We start from the raw sequence: 25,984 nt of genomic DNA on the forward strand, positions 1-25,984 counted from the left end.
TGAGAGGTGAGAGGGATGAGAGATAGAGTGATGAGAGTGGGGGTAGGCTGCTGTGTGAGATGTGAGAGGGATGAGAGATAGAGTGATGAGAGTGGGGGTAGGCTGCTGTGTGAGAGGTGAGAGGGTGAGAGGGATATAGAGAGTAAGAGGGTGAGAGAGAGAGAGAGAGAGAGAGAAAGAACGTGGAAAAAACAGAGCATGCGATGCTCTGTTTTTTTCATGTTTTTTCCTTTTTTATTTTTTATTTAAAAAACTGCTGTTGGAGGTAGTAGATGAAGGAGAGTGTGGGAGAAGAGTTAGAGGGATGGAGGAGAGTGATAGACACAGAGTGGGAGGGAGATGAGAGGGAGAATCAGAGATCGACCAGGAAAATGAGAATACCGAAGTTCTCAAGGGGAGAAGAAAAACTAAGAGATGGACGTGGGCTATATCCGAGGGAGCCCTCGTTTCATTTTTTTCTCCAGAACAAGAGGTGGGAATCCCCCGTCCTACCGTCTGCCCTCCTCGTTTCTAAAAAAAATTCATCGTCCCTCTTCTGAGAGAGAGCCTTTTCCTTTTTCAAACGTGGGTTACTAAAAAAAAATCCTTCGAGAGATCTACCTTGCCCCTCTTAACATTATTGCCCTCTAATCCAGAAGCAGAATTTAAGAATTGATTTCCTAAGAAAGAAGGCAGCCGAATACTGTTTCTAATCCAAGCTAAGCATTTCCAAAACTAAATACATATAGCAGAGAGAGTTAACGATCATAACCTATTCACAAAAATTGCTATATATATATATATATATATATATATATATATATATATATATATATATAAAAGAAAAATCTCCTACGTGAACTATTTTCTAATACGGAGGGATGGACCAATGGAAATGCGGTCTACATTGTAAGTTGATCTCCACCATCCATTTAGCATGCCACGATGTAGATTAGTTGCGCTCTCAACTCATTGGTGTAAAATGATCTGGATCGTCCATTTAAATAAGCCACATTGAATGAAACAATGAGAGGCCCCACTTAAATTTGGTCGAACATGTCTCTCTTCCAAAATTGCGATTTTAAACATTAGTGGGCCCACTTTTTCTCCCACGCACGCCCATTCCAGTTTACATACCCATTTCAGTTAGATGATCAAAACCGTTCATTTGATGGGCCCACAGAAATTGCATCCCAAAATATTTCCATTGGATGATCTCAGCCGCCCGATTTATGGGTCACGGCCCAAATAGATTGCGCGCCCCAAATCACTTCCACAGAATGGTCTGAACTGTTCATTTGATACAACATAATGTAGATTGGTTGCGCCCCTCTAAATCATTTCTGTAGGCTTATCCGAATAACTTAACTTGATGATCGTAACAACATTGGTTGTTAAAACAATGTCTCTGAGATCCTGACCGCTCCCTTGATGGACATCTTCATTCATTAGATCGAAGCAGGCTCAAAACTTATTTTTCATTAAAACCATATGCGGGCCTCCTGATTGATCAGAATTTAAACAAATGTTCAATGCGGGCCTACCGACGGGTCCAAGTTCTCTCTTGTTTGGGATTCTTCCGAACAACCCTTCTCAATCACTTAGCGGGAACATGCAAAACACGACGAAAACGACCAAAATATTTAGAAATGTAACAGACGGATGCGGAAAGGAAAGACATTGGAAAACCGATAGAAAAACACTAATTTCTTTATCGATTAAGGCAGAGCAAAATGGGGGTGTCTACACATATCCGTAGAATATAAGAACATCGAAATCCGATGCGAAACGAAGGAGATATGAATTTTTCAAATGAGACACTGTTTGCTGGAAATCCAGTCTCGGAACTCCGAGAATTATTCTCAGCGCTCCGAGCTCGGAACTCCGAGAACATTCTCGGAGCTCCGAGAAATGATCTAGGTTCTAAAAATAAAAGCTCTGTTTGAATTCTCGGAACTCCGAGAATTTGCTCGGAACTCCGAGAAGTTTTTTTGTTCAAAAAAATACAGCCGTTGTGGTCCAACGGCTAGTTGACTATTTGACCCAGTTTTGACTGTTTTGCCCCCCAAACGGTCACATGGAGTTGGGACACCATATATACCCATCTAATGGGTCTAAAACAAGAGAGGAACATTGTCCAACTCTAACAAACCCTAGAAAATCATTTGTGAATCATTTTGGGGTAATTTCTCTCACCAACCTCTTGTGCCTTGATTTGAGAAAATCATTTGAGATTGGTTTAGGCTTAAACTTGTTTATTCTTGAGAACATCCTTGGAGCTTTAACTTGCATTGTAGCCTACATAGAGGCAAAGCTTTTATCTTCTTCTTTATTAGATCGGTGGCAAAGGCATCCGTTGTTTTTAATTCCCTTGGGTGAAGCGCTTAAAACTCAGCGGAGAAGGAGAGTCATTGTAAAGGTGGAATGGCATCCTTATTTAATTCCCTTGGATTGTAAAAGCCTTGGAGCCCGGCATCGTTGATGACTCAATAGTGGAAATCCTCAAGTGCGACCTTGAGAAGAGTGGAGTAAGCCGTTTGCCGAACCACTATAAATCTTTGTGTCACTTTTGTGATTGGTATTTCTCTCACTCCCTCTCACTCTCTTATTTGATTATTTGTGCTTAGAATTGAGTGAGTAGTTAGCATTGATAATCAACCTAAATATCTTTACCTTGCTAACTAGGCTATTAAAATTACCTAATTAAGTTTGCTAATCAACAAGGGTTTTGAACTTATATTAATTTGTAATATTGATTAACTTCAACTATTTCAAACTTAATTAAACAAGGGATAAGTCTTGGGTGAAATCTTAGGAAAAGTTTTTAAAAGGTAAAGGTTATATAAACATCCTATTCACCCCCCCTCTAGGTTGCCAAACCAAGTCACTACTTGGATTTCAATAACTCTAAAGGCCTAAAGACAAAAATCAAAACCCTTTTCTTACCTTCGACGATTGGTTTGATTTCCAAAGTGGCTTTTCTTCTCTCCACACAATTTCCTCCCTCTGCTATGTTTTATAAAGAGGAAAAATAACACACTTAAGTATTTATAGGCAAATTAGAAAGCCCTGATACAGATTTTGGGCGGAAAGACAAAAATACCCCTTTCTTATTTGTTATTCTTGTTTGGGGTATTTCAAATTATGTTTCTATTAAAATTTTGGGAAGTGATATATCCGCCCACGGTCAACTCATTAGTGCTATAGTCTATCCCATCTAAAGAATGCTTAAGGGTGTGTAATCCATGTAAGAAAACCCCCAAAGTCAAATCAAAACAGAAGTTTCCACAAAATCCAGACCCCGCGTCCAGAATCGCTCATTGTCGGCCGTGGATGTTCCATGGAATTTTTGTCCACGAACAAAGTCTTCTACGGTTGACCGTGGACGTTCCATGGAATTTTTTCTGCGAACAGTCTTCCATGGCGACCGTGGACGTTCCATGGACGTCTCGTTGGGTTTTTTAAAGTAGTTCCGATTTTTCCCCAAAAACTTCAATCTAAAAGATCTTTCTCGTTTCTCTTCAGATCGAAGCGTGGTTGGGTTCGTTGGAAAGCTTGTGAGACAAGTGTCACAGGCCAAATGTTTGAGCAGTGGAATAACCCGTGCGGCCCCCCAACATGCACGAATGCTAGGGCAACCCTTCAATCGTGCAAGGCTCTGAAAGCCCTACATGCCAACAACCCTTGATGCTTCGAATGTGCACACAGTCTCTAAGCTGTTCAACAAGCTATTTGGCTCAGATCTTGACATGCGCTTCTAGATACCCACTCTCATGATCAACCTGCATCATGAGTTCATCAAACATCAGGCCTTGGAACCAAATGCAAAGTCCATCGAATACGAGGCATGACGATGCCACGTACCAATTCGCCAAGCGCTGGGCTTGGTCATCCAAGAAGCAAGATGCCCCATGGACTGATCCGCAAGGTGTACACCTCGCGAGGGCAACAGAGGTCGCCCCGGCACTAACTCATGGAAGGCCTGGAGATTGGCCTGCCCACACGAGGTACCGCGGTGTAGGAGGCAAACAATATAGCTAGCCCCTTGCACCGGTCCGTACGCGCAATGCGTGTGGGAACCCAACTCAACATGCACTGTCTTTGGCCCCCATCCTTGACCAAAGAAACTGGAGCATACCTGTGGATAGCTCGCAGTCCGCACCCAAAGCTCCCTTAGGGCACGTTCACGAGTTGTAGTATGATTTCCTGCTGTGTGCGTCACATGCACAAGCAAGTCCTCTTGCAACCCATATGCAATCCACCAAGGTTCCGGCTTACACCTGCTAGGCCTAACAAGGGAGGAGTCAGATTGTCACAGGGTCGACTCCCCCTATGGAGTTTGGCCTACCAACCCTCTCAACGAGGAGTGCCAACCAAAAGTGCTGTTAGGTACATACCCCTGGAAATTTCCATGATGTTGATGGACCGAAATGCCAATTGCGTCCCCATGACACGGAGCACGCTGCGAAGGTGATGTTTCCCCGTGACACTCCCCACCTGATAACATCGACGTCCTCGTCGACACTCAGTAATCAGCAAAGCTCAATTCCACAATAGCAATGACTTCACAATCTTGAAAACAGCTGCCACTGATACTTCGACAATCAGCTCATCCTGATTTCTACTGCATACTAGTCTGCCTCAAGTTCTGTCAACCACTGCGTTAGATCTGCTAGAGTTATCTTCAACATCGATGGTTTTCTCGGACTACATCAAACTAGGCGAAGGTTTTTTGACGGTGCCTACAAACGATGAAGAAGGTTTTGGATAACCTACAACCGGATAGAGCGCAATCACTTTCGGCATAGAAAGTTTTTCCTAACCTACAACCGGATAGCGTGCCATCACTTTCGGAACGGCATGGCATTTGACACTTGTTGGCCAAGTGCGAATGAGCTCGAGGAAGTAGCTTATGTTTCTGGGCGAGGGACCGTCATAGGTTCCGCCTCCTGGTGAGGCAAAGCATCCCCTAGTGGGATTGACTGCTGCGACAGCCACGCAAAGTGTGAACATTCACGGGAAACAACTTATATCCCCAGGTGAAAGCAACCGCGATAGGTCCCGCCTCCTGGTGAGGCCAAGAATCCCCTGTTGGGATCGATCAGCACAACGCACCCGCTACTCTGAACTGCCCTTTCAGCTTCAACAAACATAGAAATTCCAAAGTAGCAAGAAACACACAAACATCCCATGTCGTCCCATACCAACATAGTCTGCCCATATGCCATCTGAACTCACCACACTGTCCCATATCAACACAGCAAACCCATTATTGATCTAAGCGGCCTTGGCGTCCGTTCCAAGGTCTTTCGTAGGTGAACATCTTGCATGCTCCGTAATGATTGTGAACCGCTATCCAAGTAATGTAGTCATTAACCAGCTCTTCATCCTGAGCATGTCTGCTAGTTCGTCGAGGTCATGAACACACCTTCACCTTACTGGCCCCTAGTATGGACACCCTTCTCGTGGGTGATATCTTGACCTTTGTTCGTTGGTGCTCTCTTCACCCTGACAGCATACTACTAGTTCGTCAAACTGGTTATGCCATCACACTGAGCAAGCAAATTCACTTCTGTGAGCGCTTTGGTGCCGACATGTTCAGCACCTCATCTGGTAGGGAAAGGCTTCTGCCAGCAAGCCAACCCTTTGTCATAGAGAGCGCTTAAGGCCAAATGCAAACACATCGATGTTTAGCCAACACTGCAACAAAGCATTCACAACTCCCCAACTGCCACTTCCTATCTCACACACCGATGGGTCATTGAAACATGCCACAACCCATTCGCTGATGGTTCCTGGTCTTCTACTATATCTAGCTTCGAGCAAATCCATTGAACGCTGCTTAACCAAACACTGATGGTACAAGTCTTTCCAGGCCATCGCGCTTCTGTTGCGCGACTCAAGTAGAATAGGGGAGAGTTCAAACTTCTAAGCTGCCATACTTTGCCACTTTGTTTGCCGAGCTTACAAAGTAACCCATGCCACCAACACGGCTCAATGACATCCCACACGGAACACTGAGTAAGTTTTGTATCACTTTTCAGAAAGAAACATCCCCACACAATTTCAGCTCTTCTTCGGCTGATTAATGGACTTTCAAAGTATTATATTCAAAGACATCCGCGACTTAGCACACCAAGCTGCAACCACTTGGTTAACATTCAAGCTCTTTCCAACTCTACCACAACTGAAAGCGTTTCCCATTCTTTTGTGCATAGCAACATGCACTAGAGATGCACTAACCATAGCCAGAAACACTGCAACTTGCTGCAACTATGCCAGCACAGACACCAACTGTATCATAGCTCCTTGACAAACTCTTGCATTCACAACCTGCTCTGATCTGTCACTTGATACCATCTAAGACCAATTCTCAAAGAACACTCTGAATTCATAGCTTGGACATTTTGCTTTGATACCAACTATCACGGGCCTAATGTTCTCCCAGCGGAAGAACCCATGTGGTGCCCCAACATGCATGAATGCTAGGGCAAGCCTTCAATCGTGCAAGGCTCTGAAGGCCCTACACGCCAACACCCCTTGATGCTTCGAATGTGCACACAGTCTCTAAACTGTTCAACAGGCTACTTGGCTCAGATTTTGACATGGGCTTCTAGATACCCACTCTCATGATCAGCCTGCATCATGAGTTCATTGAACATCAGGCCTTGGAGCCCAATGCAAAGTCCATCGAGTAGGAGGCATGATGATGCCACGCACCAATCTGCCAAGTGCTTGGGCTTAGTCATCCAAGAAGCAAGATGCCCCATAGACTGATCCGCAAGGTGTCCACCTCGCGAGGGCAACAAAAGTCGCCCCAGCACGAACTCATGGAAGACCTAGAGATTGGCCTGCCCACAAGAGGTACTGTGGTGCATGAGGCAAACAGTATAGCTAGCACCGGTTCGTACGCGCAATGCATGTGTGAACCCAACCCAACATTCACTGCCTTTGGCCCCCATCCTCGACCAAAGAAACTGGAGCATCCCTGTGGATAGCTCGCAGTCCGCACCCAAAGCTCCCTTAGGGCACGCCCACAAGTTGTAGGATGATTTCCTGCTATGTGCGTCACATGCACAAGCAAGTCCTCTTGCAACCCATAACAAACCACCAAGGTTCCGGCCTACACCTGCTAGGCCTAACAGGGGAGGAGTCAGCATGTCACAGGGTCGACTCCCCCTATGGAGTTTGGCCTACCAACCCTCTCAACCAGGAGTGCCAACCAAAAGTGCTGTTAGCTACGTACCCCTGAAAATTTCCATGATATTGATGGCCCGAAATGCCAATTGCCCATGATACGGAGCACGCTGCGAAGGCTATGTTTCCCCGTGACACAAGGATCCCAAGGAATCTGAGATAAGGATCCCAAGGAATCTGTGGATCATGTTGGAATCTCGTCATAGATCCGCCGGAAAACGGGAAAACGGGAAAACGGAAAAAAGTTCCATCCTACAACCGTATTCATGGTGAAATCGAAATATATAACTCTAAAGGCCTAAAGACCACAATCAAAACCCTTTTCTTACCTTGGATCCGGTGCTTCGACGATTGGTTTGATTTCCAAAGTGGCGTTTCTTCTCTCCACACAATTCCCTTCCTCTGCTATGTTTTCTAAAGAGGAAAAATAACACACTTAAGTATTTATAGGCAAATTAGAAAGCCCTGATACAGATTTTGGGTGGAAAGACAAAAATACCCCTTTCTTATTCGTTATTATTGCTTACAATGCCCTCTCCAACCGCCCACCCATCCACTCACGCACACACGAGAGGAGGCTGTCCCAAGTAAAAACTGGGGCATATATATATATATATATATATATATATATATATATATATATATATATATATCATTTAACAATTTTTTTTTTTGGAGACTTTAGGCATAATTATAAACTCTCAATTTATTGTTGAATTTATGCTGATTTTAAAATTGCAGCAGCAACTTCATGATTGGTGATCCCTTTCTAGCTGTTTTGGAATGTACTCATTGTTATTTGCATGTAGTTTTGTTCTTTGATTTGCAATTTGATTGTTTTTTCCGTTGATTTCAAGGAATCTAATTGTTTAATCATTCAACTTTCAAGGTTACTCAGACCCAAGTCCTCATTGAGTGTAGATCAAGTTTTTTCCGATTCGAAGGCTTGGTTTCTATTCCTCTCTTTCCAGCATGGATGGGATACATTTGCTTTGTGTTGTTCTTTTAGCTTTTCTTATTGCACACAGCAAGCTAATATATTTTAACATCAGGTAGAGGATGTTGTGAAGTTCAACGAGGATGGCAATCCCATTAAAAGGTATCAAAAGAAGGTGATCATGGACCATTGTGATATAATAGGGGAAAGCTTTTGGACTGAACACCCTAGCATCCTTGCCGAATTGTTCATATAATTGAGGTAGTGTGCTCACAAATTACTTAGGTATTCATTTATTCAGATTCCAGGAAAAAGCCTTGTGAGACGTTGCGGGTTGCTGTTGTACACAAACGTGTGATAAGACAAGGTTGTGAAATTATTATTTTTTATTTTTATTATTATTATTATTATTATTTTAGTGGGCCTTAAAATTTGTTATGTTAGGTTAGGACACAGAAACTAGGAAATTGAAAGCTAGAATTGATTAAGGCTTTTTTATAGCTACTTTACTTTCCCATTTGGGGTGATTCCATTTTATAGTTATTGTTAATTCTTGCTTGTTTTATTTACTTGTTGATGATATTAAAATCTTGGGATCTGAACAGTACCGGATGCCTTGCCCGCCTCATCCATCAACTTAAGAAGCTGACGAATGACTTAAACCAAGTTCATTGGACATGCTAAACATGATCACATGACCAATTATGAAGAGAGGACCATTGTCCTTGTGGGCTTGTTTATCATCAAATGTTGATGGTCAGTTTTGTTTTGCCTCACGTCAAACAAGTCAGAATCATGAAACAAGCATTGGAAAATCATAAAGGCAAATGTATGATCGAATCACAATGTACGGGGTATTGTGCAATGGCTGATATGCTAGCTGGAGAGCATTGATGGCTGTCAGGGGTAGATGGAGTCATGGAACTGGAAGGGTGGATGGCTGGTTTGTCTATGAAAATGGTGTTGATGTTGCTGGGTGGAGGCATGACATGGAGAGGTAGAGGTATGGTGGTTACATTTGGCATGATGTGGAGAGGTAGTGGGATGTTGTCCGATTGTTTAGAGATTAGGCACAGAGAGTTTCTGCTCTTGGGATGTTGGAAGGGTATTTTGGCCATATTGTAACTTTCACACACACACATATCTGTGTGTATATATCTCATAGATTGCGAGAGGCTCTTAAGGGACTCTCATCTTCTCCCTCGCAACTTCTTCTTCTCCTTATCTAACATGGTATAAGAGAAGGATTGAGTTAGAAGTTAAAAAAAAAGAGAAAAACGCAAGAAAAGAAGAGAAAAGAAAAAGGAAAAAAATCCATGGTAACAGATATCTGAAGAAAGCTCCTTGTAAATGACCGTTCTTCAGAAAGCATAGTAACATGAGGATTGATGGGTATTCAGATGTAGACTGGGCAAGATTCTTGTAGATAGAAGGTCTATTATGTTAGAAAGGTTGAAAAATCCTGAGCAAAATTGCTACACATAGCGGAAGAATAAATCGTTTAGAACGAAATTTTTGCTTTTACCCAGGATTCCGAGGGAAAAATTGATTTTATTGTGATTTAATAAACACAAATATAAATATCTTTAGTTGCTGTGGAAAAGAACACGTCCGCTTGATCTACTCCTCGAAAATTCGTCGACGATCTAATCGACGCGAAACCGCAAGTTGAATCGATGAATTCCTTTTGTTGCGCAAAGGAACATGTGTACGACTCTTTGTTCACTTTACAATCTTATCTAAATCAGATTATAATATGAGAATATGCGTTTAGAATAATGGAGCTTAGTTGGATGATTATTTTTTACCTTCAAAAACCAAAACTAATTGATGGAATTGAGAGAAAAGAAGAAGATAAAGACTTTGGGGTGTCTCTACCAATTTTCAGCATATGGAATTATGGAAGAGCTATAGAAAACTCTAGCAATATGTCTTGTATTTATAGAGTTTTCAATTTCCATATGAACAATTCAAAGTTTATAAAGAAATCCCCAAAAATAAGGAAACTAATCACAATTGGGAAAACAAGCTACCCCACTTTGGGAAACCCACATGGGGCGCCCAAGGGGGGATTACTTGTTGCCCAAACAACCTTGGGTTGCCTTGTGTGGTTTTCTTAGTTTTCAATTTTATTTGGTCAATGTTCCCTTCTCTCTCTCATTCCAATTTTATCACATGTGTTGCTTTAATTTGTCAAAACAAATCTAGCACTAATATTTGAAATATTATTTGAATTCCAAATTGATAATGGCACATCACATGGGGCGTGTGGGCATGGGTCCCACCCAAATTCCTCCCTTGTGGGTCCACTTATCCAATTCAAATTCCCACTGCATTCTTTATTTAATTCCCAATTAAATTAATGCAATCCAATCCTATCTAATATGATTAAAGCTCTAACATAATTTATGATGTTCCCAAAATACCCTTATGGTTAATACTTAACCATTTTGGTATTCCCAATGTATCCCATAGCGCATATACACTATATACATTGTGTATATCCTTTCAATACATCAAATGCCACGAAACTAGTTCGTGTATGCAACTAAATAAATGTGGAACATCTATCGAATAGATTATAGGGCAATCGAGTAGTGAGTAGGATCGTAGCAGGAATTTAAAGGTAGATCCTGCAAAATCCACAAGTGGGTCCCACTGCGATTATTGCTCCGTAGCTAATGCTACAATCGCATTGAGTCAGTGGCATCCATCGAGACGTAACCTTAAAGATAACCGTCAAATCATCATACCCCTAATCACATCAAATGTGCAAGTCCTTTCTCCGAGTACACATCTACCGAGTTGAGTTCTACGGGGAGTGGACATTAATTACCCTCTGAGCTCACTCATGATGTACCTTTCAATCAAGCAGTGTCGGCCCGCAAATGCATTTGCTAAAACCATTTCAAAACTTATTTTGTGAAATCTTTTTGATAGACATCTTATCAAATCCACCTGGCTATGTATTTTTCTAGTCCTACTACTCTGACCAAAACTGTAGATGTTATCCTATTATATACGCGGAAAAGTTCATGTCGGGTATCATTATTGGCCTCGAAGGTTTGTCCAACACTTAAGTACTATCCTCTGGTGATTCCAATAAGAACCACGGTTAAATAGACAAAAAATGAGAGACTCGCCAACAGACTAATATGACTCCTCAAGTCAAAGGACATGTAAAGGGTCCTGTCTTGTAGAATAGCTCAACGTTCTCTTGTCCACAAGCTATTCTAATGTGATCCTGTTCAATACACAATCTCATTGTCGTACCCATTCTATCTTGCTTAGGGTCCACTACCCAAGTGATTGAGATAAGTCACTCCACATCTCGTGCATGTAGGCAAGATAGATGCTAGTTGTGTACAGAAGGAGGTGTCCAACCTCAACCCCAAGTAGGAACTACTAAGGTCTGCAAAGAACCAGAATCTCATATCTCCTTGCTCCTTAGGATCTGTGAATCCATGAGCATGGGTTTCCTACTTTGCTACCCAAGGACAAATACGTGTCAATAACAAGTAACATATCACACATATTTAACTTTTAGTACCCATAAATGTCATGATAAAGAAACTTTTATTGATTAACATGCGAAATATACCGGATTTTAGGGCACCAACTCTAACATATTACTGGTTATTGTACTTTAATCGGAGGTAATTTGGCATCGTGGAAGAGCAAGAAGCAGAATGTAGTAGTTAGGTCAGGTACAGAGGTAGAATATAGAGCCATGGCCTATACATGATGCGAGTTGATATGATTGAGATCATTTATGTTAGAGATTGGGTTGCCTTACTCATCACCTGCTTCACTACATTGTGACAACATTGCAGCTGTTCATATAGCATTGAATCCAGTCTTTCATGAGAGGACATAGCACATAAAGGTGAACTGCCACTTTATCCGTCATAGGATTCAAAAGGGGGGGGGGGGGGGGGCTCTATACCGGTTTCACAAGGTCGAATGACCAGATAGCAGACATGTTCACTAAACCTCTAAATAGAGCAAGGTTGAGTGATTTGTGTATCCAGCTTGAGGGGGAGTGTTAAGAGTAATCATGTAATTACATACCTACGTAGGGGGTATTCTTGTCATTCTTGTAAACCTAACATGCGCGCGCGCCACACACACAGATATTATATATATATATATATATATATATATATATATATATATATATATATATATATATATATATATATATAGAGAGAGAGAGAGAGAGAGAGAGAGAGAGAGAGAGAGAGAGAGAGAACTGTTCATGCACAAGTGTGCAAGTAAGTTACCTGCACACGAGTGCAGAAACAAGGTGGGGGCCCTCATTTTTGGGGGGATCAAAACCATTCATTTGGAAGGCCCTTCCATGGATAGGGTGTAGCTAAAAATAAAGCCTATTGAATCGTCCTAACCCAATCAAAGGTGTTGGGGGGGGAGGGGGGGAGGCACTGTGTGTCCATGTTTCTGCCCATTTTTCCCCTTAAAAAATGGCAGGGTTTGGTTGATCTAATGGGGCTGATTTTTGGGCCACACCCTATCCATGGAAGGGCCTTCCAAGTGAATGCTTTGGACCCCCCAAAAAATGTGGTTCCCCATTTCTGCACTCATGTGCATGTAAGCTTACCTGCACACTTGTGCAGGAACAATATATATATATATATATATATATATATATATATATATATATATATATATATATATTCGTGTGGGAGAGAGTAGATAACTCTCTCATCTCTTCTCCTGTACGTATTCTTCTTCTCTCATTCATGGATGTGTTATGAACAGTTACCAAACATGCTCTAATCCTCAAACATCTAACTCTTTTTTTTCCAACTATCTCCACCTTTTTATAAGAGTTGGCCCATTTGGTTCACTTATTAGCGGATAAGATCCTGATAGACAACTGCTTATTATTGATAAATGCGCAAGTACATGTATAAATTCAATCAAAATATGTATATCTAAGATTCAAGGATGTAGAGATTAGGAACATTTTTTTTTTTGAAAATATAGAGATTAGGAACATGACTATATGCAATTATTTTGCAATTGGAAAAAAATATATGAAAAATGAATTCGCCTTTGAAAAAAAAAACCCCAAATTCAAATAGTGGTGGAGGTGTTTGGGGAGAAAGAACACAGTCAGAGACAGTACAAGAAGCCGTGGGAAGAATCAATGCCTTAGAGTCTCTCTCTCACAAGTCCTCTACTCTTTTTTTAAATGGGTAAGATGGGGTTAGGCGGACCCATACCAGTGAATTGAATAAAGAAAAGATAAAACATTTGGGATTACAAAACACCTCCCGATCCATAGTACAATGACTACTGACTAAAGGAGAAGGAAGAGCAAGTAGGGAATGGGATCCTTGATAGCAAACTTAACACAAGAAAAAGGAATAGGAAATATTTGTGCTGATTGGTTACAGTTGGTGGGGGAATACAACTTTATTGTGAGCATCTCTACTAGAGAGCATGAAGGTGCTTCTTCTTTCGAACCTCCTGCCATGGCTCGTTGTGAGAGGTTTGGGGCTTTTCTGCCTCTTTCTAGTGTGGGGCCTGGCTCAATTTGGCTTTGCTGCTATCTGTTTCCAAATTGCTCTTCTTGTCCTCTGTTTTCCTATCTTCATTGTACTCAGGTATCTGAAGGGTGTGAGTCTTCACTATTGTACTCATTGTCATCGTGCCCAGGTTCCTCATCTAGAGCTGAGGAGCTATTTTTGTAGGGTGATAGTTGATTTCTAGGGAGGCTTCTCCTTGTTAGACTTCTGAGTTGAGATCTCTAGGATCTGATTTCCTTCCTCTGTGCTGTTTTGTACTAGACATTTGTTTTTATGGGTGATTGGCTTCCACTTCTGGCACTTCCTTTTCCTGGTTTCTTTCTACCTATTTGGGCAAGCTATGGTTGGCCGATGGTCTCCATTTGTACTCTATTTTCTTCTTAATTGTTCTCCTTAGGGTTTCGATAGTGATGAAGTCTGGGAGATTGGCTTTGGCTTCAACTTCTATGCACAGACAGGCGTAGCTTAGCCTTGTTGCTTCAGAGGTTTAGGTATCCATGTACAGAGGGATACCTATTCCACTGGCGATCTTGCTGAGGCCCTTTGGGTTCTAGAATTGCAGGGACGAATCGGCATTTTTATCCAGACTTGCACCGAGGTTAAATTTAGTTTTTCCATTGTGATTCCTGGTGACCATTTTTGAAGGATGAGAGTTTGCCGCCATAAGAGTGATTGTTCTTCTCGAGAACTTGCAGGCAATCCTCTGGGCAACTAAACTTGAATAAAAAGAAGCCAGCAGAGTGTAGAGTGTTAGAAAACTGATGTGCAAATCTGTAATTTAGGATTCGAGAATACCATATAACAAACTAACCTCACAACTAGAAGACAGAGATCAATAATACTATTTTCTGCAATAATAATCTGTAAAGAAAAAGAGAAATCGTTAGATCACTTATCGAGTTGAGGCACGAAGAATCTTCGCTGTTCTTAAGGCAAATCTCACCCCCACTATGACGAATCAACGGTGCAAATGAGTGTCTCGGCGTATGCCTCTAGGATACAACAACTCTCGCTCCAGGGGTGTGCACTCACGCAGCCCGGATGCCTAAGAACTCCCTTATATTTGCCAAAAGCCTTAAGCAGAAAACCAAAGAAAAAGCCAGAGAAGAGAAAGAGCAGAAGAAGAATCCGTCAAGGATATCTTTCTGTTTTCTCTAAAACCGATTTTTTAGGGTGAAACGTCGCACTCTTTTAGTACGTGAGAGATGTTTTCCAAACGGTCACTAAACCACGATTAAGGAATCTCAAATGGTAAAAAAGAGTTCAAACAAAATAAATAAATTCTTAACTGTTAAAAGGAAAAAATAAATAATAGAAAAAGAAAAGCCTTAAGTCGACGTGCGCGGCCGGCCGAGCCACGCCGGGCCGGGCGGCGCGCGTGTGTGGTAAGATCAAAAGCCCACCAGACCCAAGTGGGCGATCTGTGCGCGTAGGATCCCCATGACCTCTTGCTCATTCACAAGGCTAAGAGAGTGAAAGTATATATATATGGCCACTCTCATCCTTTCACACTTCTCATCTAGGACTAAAGTTTTCTCATGACTTTAGTCTTTTTGGAGGGAAGCCCAAGTAATTTGAATGAGAAGCCCAAAAGCATACATATAATGACTAAAAACACCCCATTGTAAGTTTGAATTACAAAAAGACTTTTTTCACATAAAAAGTCAACAATGAGTTGGAGCCTCCTCAGAGTTTCCATTTCCACGCTAGGTGATCTTGTAATGCTGGGAATTAGGGGCGTCTACCCAAGAAGTAGCCCACTAGGCAGTTGCTCCATCTGTTTTCTGCTTCACTGATCTCCTCTTCCTCAAAATGGATGATTTTATTGCCTTTATCATCTGTCTTTGGCTTCACAAACCTTAAGGTGGGTGTTGCTTGGTTACTTTATTTGGCGAACAGGGCGCTCCAAGGACATTTGGTAGGGATGTGGTTACCTGCTTTTTTATGGGCTTGGCGTTCAAAATTTGAATTTAACTTTTGCAAGGTGGAGTTTTCCCTCTTGTTGGGGTCTGCTAATGCGTTTGCTGTGTTGCAGAGAATTGGTCGGCTCTGACCAATTGTGATTGGAGTAGCGATTTTGCTTCATTGCAAGGCAGGGTTTTCTCAATTGGTTAATGACTCATTTTTGAATTTCGTTCCTCTTCCCGCCCATTTTTTCGAAACCTTTTGCTGCTGCTCAGTCGTGGGTTGACAAGTTTTTAATGCCCAGCACCTGGGAAATGCTGTCAAGCTGCCCTTCGTTCCCCTCTGGTACGCTGAACCGACTGATAGTGGAATTCGTCCTCAACCTTCCGATTCTTTCTGTGACTTCTTATGAGATGGAGAGCTCCATCCTTTGTTGGCTCGCGTCAAGCTCATCTTCTTCAATATCTTTCTGCAGGAGAGCTTTTAGCTTGCGCCTGTTCCCTCATTCTTTCTTGCTCGAGGAGCTATTATCTTTTTGTTGGATTTGGGGGCTTCTTTGAATCGGGTGGGGTGTTGAATTCGGCTTCGATTTCTTTGAGGAGTTGGATCTTTTCATGCTCAGCCAGTAGCACATCCAAGTTCCTGTTTTGAGCAATTGCCTTCAACCTTTGCATTAGACAGCTCAACTCTGGGCAAGTGTACGATTTTAGTCCGTGGCTGATACCCAGAACAATTTACAGTACTGTAGGGGAGTTCTCCTGCATAAAAGTTCTCCATCTGGATGGCCCTCTACCTTGCCTGAACAAATATTCATTGAATGTTATTTTCACGGTTGCCAAAAATTCCCCAAGGCCCTGTTTGGATTGCAAGAAAACCATTTCTGATGGAAAACTTTGCTTGGCAATTTTTTTTTTCTTTCCAAAATTTAGTAGGAAATGATATGAATATGTTTAATTTAGAGGGATAATATCTCAAATTAAAGGTCCCTCTAAGTAAAAATTAATAGGGTTGGTTCAAGTTTTCTTCTTTCGTGTGTAAAAAAAAGCAAGAGCTTTAAGAAGTATTTTTCCTTTCCAAACTTTTTCATTAAAATCTTGCAATCCGAAACAGGGCATAAGCTTTCATGGAAGAGGAACACCGCCCAGCATGGGGCTTCAACTTACGGTCACAAGGTTAACAGCCTCTTGCTCTACCAACTGAGCTTGACTGGCACTTGTTTCTAGTGTCAAAATAAGTAAGATTCATTATAAATAATTTTCAAAGAGAATAGTGTTTCCGAGCTCTAGCTCAGATAGCTTATTTGAGCTAGAGTGTCAAAAACTCATGTGGGCCCATGTTTTTAGGGGAATCTAAAGCATTCATTTAAAAGGCCCTATCATGGATAGGGTGTGTACCAAAAATCAGGTCTATAGGATCCTAACGTTTCCATCTATAGAGGGAAAAATGGACAGATAATGTTTCTCACAAATCTGCCCATTTTCTCCTCCACAAATGGAAGTATTAGGATGATCCTATGGACCTGATTTTTCGTGGACACCCTATCCATGATAGGGGGATCCAAATGAATGCTTTGGATCCCCCAACAATGTGGGCCCACACATGTTTCTTAGCTCGAGCTCATATAAGATTATCTGAGCTCTAGCTCAGAAATACTGTTCTCATTTTCAAATATGGCACTCCTCACTTTACTAAACCTTTTATTCAATATGTGATATTTCGTCTGAAGTGTATAGTACAGAAAAATTTTCATGGAAAAAGAATTTTCCAGTATTTCACTAACTATTTTTCATGAAAAAGTTTTTCTAAATAAAAGAATATTCCTTGTTTTGAAGTAAAATTGCATGGAAATTTTTTCCATGGGTTAGGATTATTAATTTTAGAACGTGCACCACAGCTAAAACATGGGAATGCAGATATCATCTTCCTTTTGTAGAGTTTCGCATACTAATAAAGATTGCATTTTATTAGGGATGCAAAACCTTTTGAGCGAAAAAATACATGCTCCTAGAGTTATTCAAAGGGCGTTTTTGTTAAAAAAATATATCTAAAATAAATCTATCTTATGAGGGAGAGATGGGCTCGGATTCTTCTGTTTTGCCATTAAAGAGGATTCAAAGGCTTTTCTTTGTTCGGCTGTACTCTTGGTCATGGATATAAGCATGGTTTTAAATTTTGACCGAAATCCGAAATCACTTAAAACCGAAATGGTTTATTATTTCGCCAAAATTTTGGTAATTTTGGAATTTGTACCCAAATTTCGGTTTGCTATGTGGTGAACCCAAAAAACTTATTTTTTTTAAAAACTATTGGTTGAACCCCACAGCATATTATCCTCGCCGGTTGCTTCCTCCATTTTTCCGGCGAATCGAATCTTGAGGATGACTGAGAGTAGCAGATTTTGCATTCCGTTGTTTTCTATGCTTATCCAGTGTCGTTACCCACGAAGCTTGAGAAAGAGGAGTCTTGTACACGTAAGTCTTGACTCTTGAGGTGTCACAATTAATTAAAATATAAAAGAGAGAGTTGGTTGAGTGTTGTACACGGAAGTCTTATAAAAGAGAAAGTGGGTTGTAAACTTGTAATATTTCACCGAAATTTCAACCGAAATTACCTAAATTTCGGCAATTTTGGAGGAAATTTTGTATTGAATAAAATAATCATTTCGTTTGAGTACCAGATTTTGACCGAAATTTCAAAATTTCAGGGGTCCGAAACTGGTACCGAAACTGAAATTTTAAACCATGGATATGAGAGAGATATGGGTGTGATTAGCGTGATTTGTAAAGAGGACGGTTTGGATCATCCTATTTGAATTTGTAGAGGGCGTGATTTGCATGATTTGCATGAATAAGTGTGGTTGCATAGGTAAGTTATCTATTAAAACGCTTAGATTCCTTGTATGCATGTATTGTTGGTATTTTAATACAAAGTGGCTTTTGTTGGTGTTTTACGAAGTTTGTTGAGCAACCAGCCCAACTCGGAGAGTTATCCCTCGGTTGGAGGCAGGTTGAGCTTCATTCCCCGCATATCCGGTGAGGAGATTCCAGGACTAGCTGGTAGGCCCTTATTAGCCCCTCTTAGCCCTATTAGTAAGTGAACAAGTAGTAAGGAGCGCGCAAGCTTACGTTTTGAAGCATACTATACTAATAAGGGCGCGCGAGGGCCCCTCTCACGTAAGGCGCTGGAAAACCCGGCTTAGCGAATCGCTTCCAGATTGGCTTGCTTCAATCTCGAAAGCCAACGGCGTCTTGTGTGCCTCGTTTATGCTCTCGGCAATCCCTGCAGTAGTTCGAAGCACTAAGAATAATTGGCTGCACTGGAGGTTCGCTACTGGTTTTACCAACTATAATTATAGGGCCCTTACTTCGCTACCGCTTGGTCCTTGCCGCTGACGCCTATCGTTTCCAAGACCTGAATTGAGAAAGCTGCCAGGGATTCGAGAAAGATTGAATAGCTAACCGCATTCTGAGATCTCAGGTCTTGCCGCGATTCCGGGAGCTGATGAAGAATCTTCGAGAAAGAAATGCCACCCAGGCTCCAGCAACGCGATCGTAACAGGTGCATAAGAGTACAAAAGGGGATAAGAAGGGGGGAGCGCCCCAATATAATGCTATGAAAGCATTTTTTAGGTATAGTCAAGCCCCTTGACTCTATCAGTTTGAAAAATATTGAATTATCTTCACTTGCCAACACTTGCCCGCTTACTAAATAGGCTAGCGTTGGTGCTCTTAGTGCTCTACTTGCAAACAAATTTCGGCCTTACCTATGATGAAAGAGCAAATTATAAAAATATTTATAATTTAATCTTTTCATAATTTGCTTTTTTTGTACGCGTTCCGTCTTTCTCATTCTTGTTCTTGTACTATACTACTTTATTTGTTCGGATTTTGAACCAGAGCATCTTAAGGCTCGATGACTACGTCTTGTAGATGCTACCTACAAGGGAAGAGAATCCACGCTTCAACGCGATAGAAGCCCTAAGCTATAGCAATAGCGCGCTACTCAACAAAGATTTCAAGTATACCGCGAAAGAAGGGCGGTGAGTCGGTCTAGATGGCAAAAGAAGGTAACCGTAGGGAAGGTGGCTAGCTTCTTTTCAGTTTCGCTTGTCTTTTCAGCTTGTTCAAAAGCGTTTTCAGTGCGCTATTGGTGGAGCTGCTCGACTGAAAGAAAGGAAAGGGGTGACTTTTCTGATTCTTGGCGTCAGAGAAAGCAGAATCAGACTGCCAACGATCTTACGATAGAGAGTCTTCACCTTGCTCCTGTGCTTGGCTAAAGCCTATTATGCGCTTTAGCTTTATGCGAGCTAGCTTGACGAGATGCACGCACACAAGAAGGCAACGATGGCTAGGCAAATCCGAGTGGTTATCGGATACACGCAATAGCTAGGAATAGGAAAGGAGGCGGATTAGTGAGGAATATATCATAACAATCTCAAGAATTGCTTTGCTTTTGTTGAGGGCATTACGGGCCGACTACAAGAAGCAAAGCTTCGTAGACTCGACAAGGTGGAAAAACTGGTAAGGTTTCTGAAGCTTAGGAGAGGAGACACGTGTTAGCTGTAGGAAGTATGGTTCTGAAAGTGACTTCGGTTCGCCAGTTCAGGCTCAACTCCTCGCTTTACGTTAGCGGACCTACAGGTCGGGCCGGGGCTCCGCGCTCTTTCTTTCTGTGTGGGACGATGCCGGGGAGATAAAGGAATGCGTCGAGGAGGCAGCCAATATGAAGAGGTAAGGGGAAAGTGGATCACCTTGGCGCAGACCTCGAGAGCTGGCGACCCTTCGGCTGGCCTTTAACTAGAAGTGAGAAAGGGGCAGTGGATATACATTGCCAGATCCAGTTTCTCCATGTCTGGTTGAATCCATACAGACTGAGCACTTTCTCCAGGAAGCCCCATTCTAGCCCTATATTAGTAAGTCATACGCATACGCCTTTAGCATGTCGAGCTTGAGCTTAAGACACCAGCCCCCCCCGCCTCGGTATCATTCATTGGCCTCTCGGATACCTACCTGGGTGGGGCTCCTTGGTATTCTTATCTAGGCTCTGATTCGGGTGCTTCCGATAACGCATTGACGGGTTCATTCAATGCGGAAGGATGTGACCGATTAAGGGCCTTAAGAAGTGAATTGATGGAGTAGATGCTTATCTTCATTCATACGCGATCGCTGCCCTTCCTACCCCACCCACCGCCCTGATCCTGAATCCACTTTAGACTCGCTTTACATATGGCTCTACTACCAGATACCGGAAGATTGGCTTCTACTCCTTAGGATAGTCTAGTTTTCATACCAGCTCCAATGCTATAACTTCCTTCAGCTTTCAAAGCACAGAGATAGCTAGTGATTACAATTAGGATATTTTCTTTACCCGGCCGCTCGTGGTAGCCTTGGTTGGCTGTACCTGTACAGAACTAAGCTATATAGCAGCTCTCTGTAGCTAACCGAAAAACCAACCATTCTCCGCATACAACTAATTCTCCGGTGATCATAACTGATTTTCCGGACTCAAACTTATTTTATTCTCCGCGCTCTTCCGCCGAGCTTTCGATGTTTTGATCCTTCTTCTCGTTCTCGCCGGACGGGGACCGCCGCCCGAAAAAGAAAGAAAAAGGCTTCAATGCCATGATGCCCATGCCGTACCAACAAGCACCCTTACTAGTAAAGGGAGCGCCTAGCGCGAAACTTGAGTTCTCAATAAGGGGCGCTCACGTTTTTTGGCTCCCTGTTACAACTATAGCACTCCTGATTTTGCTTTTCAAACTTCCTACTCCGAATACGAGGTAGCAGTTCTTGCTATGCTGCTGTATCCGACGTAGCCCCAGATACAATGCACCTACCAACCCCCCGTCGTCGTGATGGTGAACAGATGAACCTATGACCTAACCAATAGTACCCACTAATAGCATTAGGGAAGGGAGGAAAAAGGCACGAACCTCCCCCTACCGGACACTATACCTCGTAGGTACGAGAGGTAGAACCATCATAAGTCGGGACAGCAGCCGACGCAACGAATCCAGCCGCAGATTATTCAATTGGACTCCTTATTTACGTGGGAGCCATAAATGACAGTTTATTGCATCGAGCCCCAGGACATTAACATTCAGGATATATAAAAAGGTATATAAGGTGGATAGGGAAAAACAACCCATAGAGTTCGTCTACCAAGGGTATGTCCATGCTCTTCGGATCCAAAGGCAGGTGGTAATCGAATCATTAATACTCTTTATTTATTTTACCTCTTTATCTATTCATTTAAAAAAAAGAAATCTAACAAATGGAATCCAGCTTTGACCGAGCTGGGCAAGGAAGGCGGGGAAAGGAAAAGAGGCTGCTTTCATCACATCAATAAGGGGCTTGCTTAGAAAAAGAGAGAAAAGTGACTCTCCATCGCCCCCAGCCCAGGTGGAACAGTCAAGGTTGAAGATCTCAAATGCTATTTCAAGGTGCGAGCCAGAGTGACCTTCGATACCATCTCGGGACCTCCTCCTTCATTTACGGTGGTCCCACTAAACAATGTTCGAAGAGAGAGCAATGGACTGGGAAATGGTTGAGATCACACTCATAACTTGCTTATTGGATCGTAGCGCGGCTAGGCCTTGATAAGGAGCAGAGAAAAATGAACTCCTAATTATTAAGAACTAGCCCAGGATGACCCTAGTTTTCTTTTCGGAGAATTTCATTCTACTTCTGCTAATGATGAATTTGGCAAATCTGTGGACCAAAAGATGTATACGGGTATGATAGGTAGCCTACTCTATTTGACAGCCAGCAGACCAGACATTATGTTTACTGTCTGTCTCTGTGCTCGATTTCAATCGGATCCAAAGGAGTCTCACCTATCGGCAGTCAAGAAGATCTTCAAGTACTTAAGAGGAACCCAAAGTCTGGGACTATGGTATGAAAGATCTACTGCCTTCACTCTCATTGGATATTCGGATGCAGACTTTGCTGGATGTAAAGTGGATAGAAAAAGCACTAGTGGGACTTGTCAATTGTTGGGCAAATCACTTGTTTCATGGTTTAGCAAGAAACAAAATTCAGTAGCTCTGTCCACAACAGAAGCAAAATATGTGGTAGCTGGAGCTTGCTGTGCACAAGTCCTATGGATGAAAAGCACATTGATGGACTATGGAATTAAAATGGAAAATATTCTCATCCAATGTGACAATACTAGTGCTATAAACCTGACAAAGAACCCCATACAACACTCTAGAACCAAACATATTGAGATAAGGCACCACTTCATTAGAGATCACTCACAAAAATGGGATATTTGTTTAAAATATATCAACATTGAGGAACAATTGGCTGATATCTTTACAAAACCCCTCAATGATGATAGAATATGTTATATCTGAAGTGCCTTGAACATTTGGAGTGCGGATCAAGTCAAAGAAATTGCCAGATAAATACTTTGTGCCTTTCACCAGCTTATCTATAAAGTATATATATATATATATCATCCCTGTTTGGTAGTATCTGCATGAATGTGATGTCAAACATTAATCTTAAAAATCACTCAATCGGTACTCTTAGCCTTCTTAGTTCTCTAAGAATGGAGAGGTACCTTCACCTTAATTAAAATACCTAACAATTTGACAAGTATGTCAACATCTCGATCATGAACAGGTATATGTGCATTACTTCGCTACATATTTTATACTATTGATTTAGGGGGAGTACCTAACTCAATCTTCATTCACTCCTATTTACTATACATTTTAGTTCGCCCTTTCTGTGGATGACAAAAGGGGGAGAAGTTTGAAATTGATTATCTATTCACTTGCCTATATGCACTATATGCTTTTACTTGCTATCATTTATCATTGTGCATATATTGAGGGGGAGTTCCTGCAATCACTTGCCTATTATGTCACTCCACACACACCTCATAATCAATTTTGTTTGTCATCATAAAAAAGGGGGAGATTGTAAGCCCAAGAGTCTACTCTCCTATTTTGTTTTGATGATTCTAAACATAATTGATTATGTTCTTGAATACTAATCAATTTGCCTTGAAGTGTTGTGTTAAGATAAGTTGATCATTGAAGGAACCAACACACCACATGGTCATGCTTGAAGATGTACCACACAAGAGTCAAAAGAGCTAAGTGGAGCTCACATTATCTCTCAAGCAAGCATACACAAAATGGAAGACCAATTGAAATCAAGGCTAAAGAGAAGTTGAGGGTCACCTAGATTTCATTATACATCTTTTTCTCTTTAAATTTCTAAGTCAAGGCAAGGTTTTCAAAATAGTTTCCAAAACCACTTAAGAACTTAAATGGTTAAGTGAATGGTTATGTGGTGGACCAACATGTTGGGACCCTCATAAACATTCCAAATTATCATAGGAATTGAGTTCCAAAAGCCCAAAATCAAATAGCAACAAAAACAGAAAAGTCATGCTGATTTTAGACTTCTCGGAACTCCGAGATTTTTCTCGGAGCTCCGAGCCCGGAACTCCGAGAAATGGTCCAGTAGTATTTACAACTTCTGGCCATTCTCTCGGAACTCCGATAAATTTTCTCAGAACTCCGAGAAATGGTCCAGTAGTATTTTTCATATTCTGGCCGTTCTCTCGAAACTCCGAGAATTTCTCGGAGCTTCGAGAATGGTTCTCGAAATTCCAAGAAAGTCGCGACAGCACAGGAAAGAGCCGTTGGTTTTTGAATTAAAATTTGGTTTTTTGATATCTACACCCCCAAACGGTCATATCTTCTCAAGTGCTATAAATACTCATTCAAAATGATTATTTTCTCTCTCTTGAATATTTGGAAAATTATCCTTAAGCATTCAAAAACACTTGCAACTCATTTTAGCTTAAGCTTTTGTTTTCTCCACCAAGCTTGCCTTGCACTTGCAAATCAATTGAGTTTGGATTTAGGCCTTTCATTTGCAACCTATCGTGGAGACCACTCAAAGGGACAGTATTGTGCATCAAGCTTTCAAGAGAAGCCAAGCTAGTCTTCATCTTCTATTCTTGTAAAGGTGACTAGGGCATCCTACTTTAATACCCTAAGGAGTAGCGCTTAGAACTCGGCGGAGAAGGAGAGTCATTGTAAAGGGTGTGAAGGGCATCCTTATTTAATACCCCTTGGAAGTGTAATCGCCTCGGAGCCGAGCATCGTGGAGGTCTCACATAGTGGAAATCCTTAAGGACGATCTTAAGAAGAGTGGAGTAGGGCTTTGCCCGAACCACTATACATCGGTGTGTTCCTTTCTTGTCTTGCACTTTCATTCTTATTTTGGTTTGGTATTTCCTTTTGATTTGATCTTAGTTGAACTAACCAAAATCTAATTAAGAAAAGAAAAATCAAATTAGGTTCACTACTTAAATTTAAAAAGGTATAAATTGTTGTTAAAATTAATTCACCCCCCCTCTTGCATATTTCAGATTCGCGTGTGGAGATGTGTCGACATGGATTCGGCATATGGGTGCAAAGAATCCATGCAACACATCCTATGATACTAGGACTAAAGGGTCAAAAATGGGTTTGCTCTGCAGGTGTTGAACAATCTACTCCACATAGATGTGGGCTAACAGGGCTAGGGCTGATAAACACTTTCTTAAATCTTCGATTTCCTCCCACATTTTCAATCTACAAAAAATGGAGGAAGAGAAAGTAGCATGCTCCGATGGAGGAATAGGTTGAGGTTACACCATAATTCTTTTGTCGGATTCACTTTGAATTAACGAGTAGACCATATCAAGGTCGGGAAGCTCATCCCTTCCAAAGATCTGCACAGTTGCATCTCAAATTCAGAATAAAGTCCAACTAAGAATTTAGAAATCATATTTTGCTTAACGTGTTTTCGATGTTTCTCTCCATCAGGGTATCCCATTCCAGCAATTAGTAGTGATCTAATTCTTCCCACAGTCCTGAAGAATGGAATAATGACTAGCAAGACCCTTCTCCCCGTGAATAAGAGTCATCTCCAACCGAAGCCAATACAAAAGGGAAATATTGTTCTTTTGCTAATAGGATTGAGCTGCCAGCGTGTATCCGTAGGGACTAGTCCTACTCCCGAAGGGGGTGGGGACATCCTACGTCATCAAAAAAAAAAAGAAGGATTGAGCTGCCTTATCTCAAACATCTTTTGTAGTCTATAGGAATAAATATACATGACTGATATGAGGTTGCATTGAATGCAACAGCCTACACAACACCATTAAAATTTTGCATTGCCATTTATCATAAATCAAACCACGACTCTTTGGTGCCTTAGTTTGCATGTGACATTCTAGTTTGTGATGATCACCAATGTCAACTCAACTAGTGTGATCTGCACATTTGGGAATTATCTAAATAGCTACCCATGGTAGAACTAGTTCTTGGGTCTCTATGTATTGCAGAGGTGACCTTCCAAAGCATTATTGATTAACATGTTCTTTTTTAAGAAACCAATTACAT

General features: G+C 41.6%; 1 protein-coding gene across 2 annotated transcripts in view; it reads left to right on the plus strand.

Annotated features, from left to right (window-relative positions):
- Window positions 1-8,363, plus strand: part of LOC143893046 (uncharacterized) — a 35,427-nt gene extending 27,064 nt beyond the window's left edge. Inside the window, exon 6 of one of the 2 annotated variants that reach the window (XM_077397994.1) lies at window positions 8,229-8,363. The gene's annotated coding sequence lies outside the window, so the exon portion shown is untranslated. The remainder of the gene's footprint in view (window positions 1-8,228) is intronic. The other variant, XM_077397996.1, reaches the window with a different exon arrangement.
- Window positions 8,364-25,984: the final 17,621 nt, after the last annotated feature.

The sequence above is a fragment of the Tasmannia lanceolata genome, unplaced genomic scaffold (assembly GCF_043159265.1).
Source record: "Tasmannia lanceolata isolate RefF3 unplaced genomic scaffold, GAP_Taslan_0.1 ptg000015l, whole genome shotgun sequence".
Classification (NCBI taxonomy): Eukaryota; Viridiplantae; Streptophyta; class Magnoliopsida; order Canellales; family Winteraceae; genus Tasmannia; species Tasmannia lanceolata.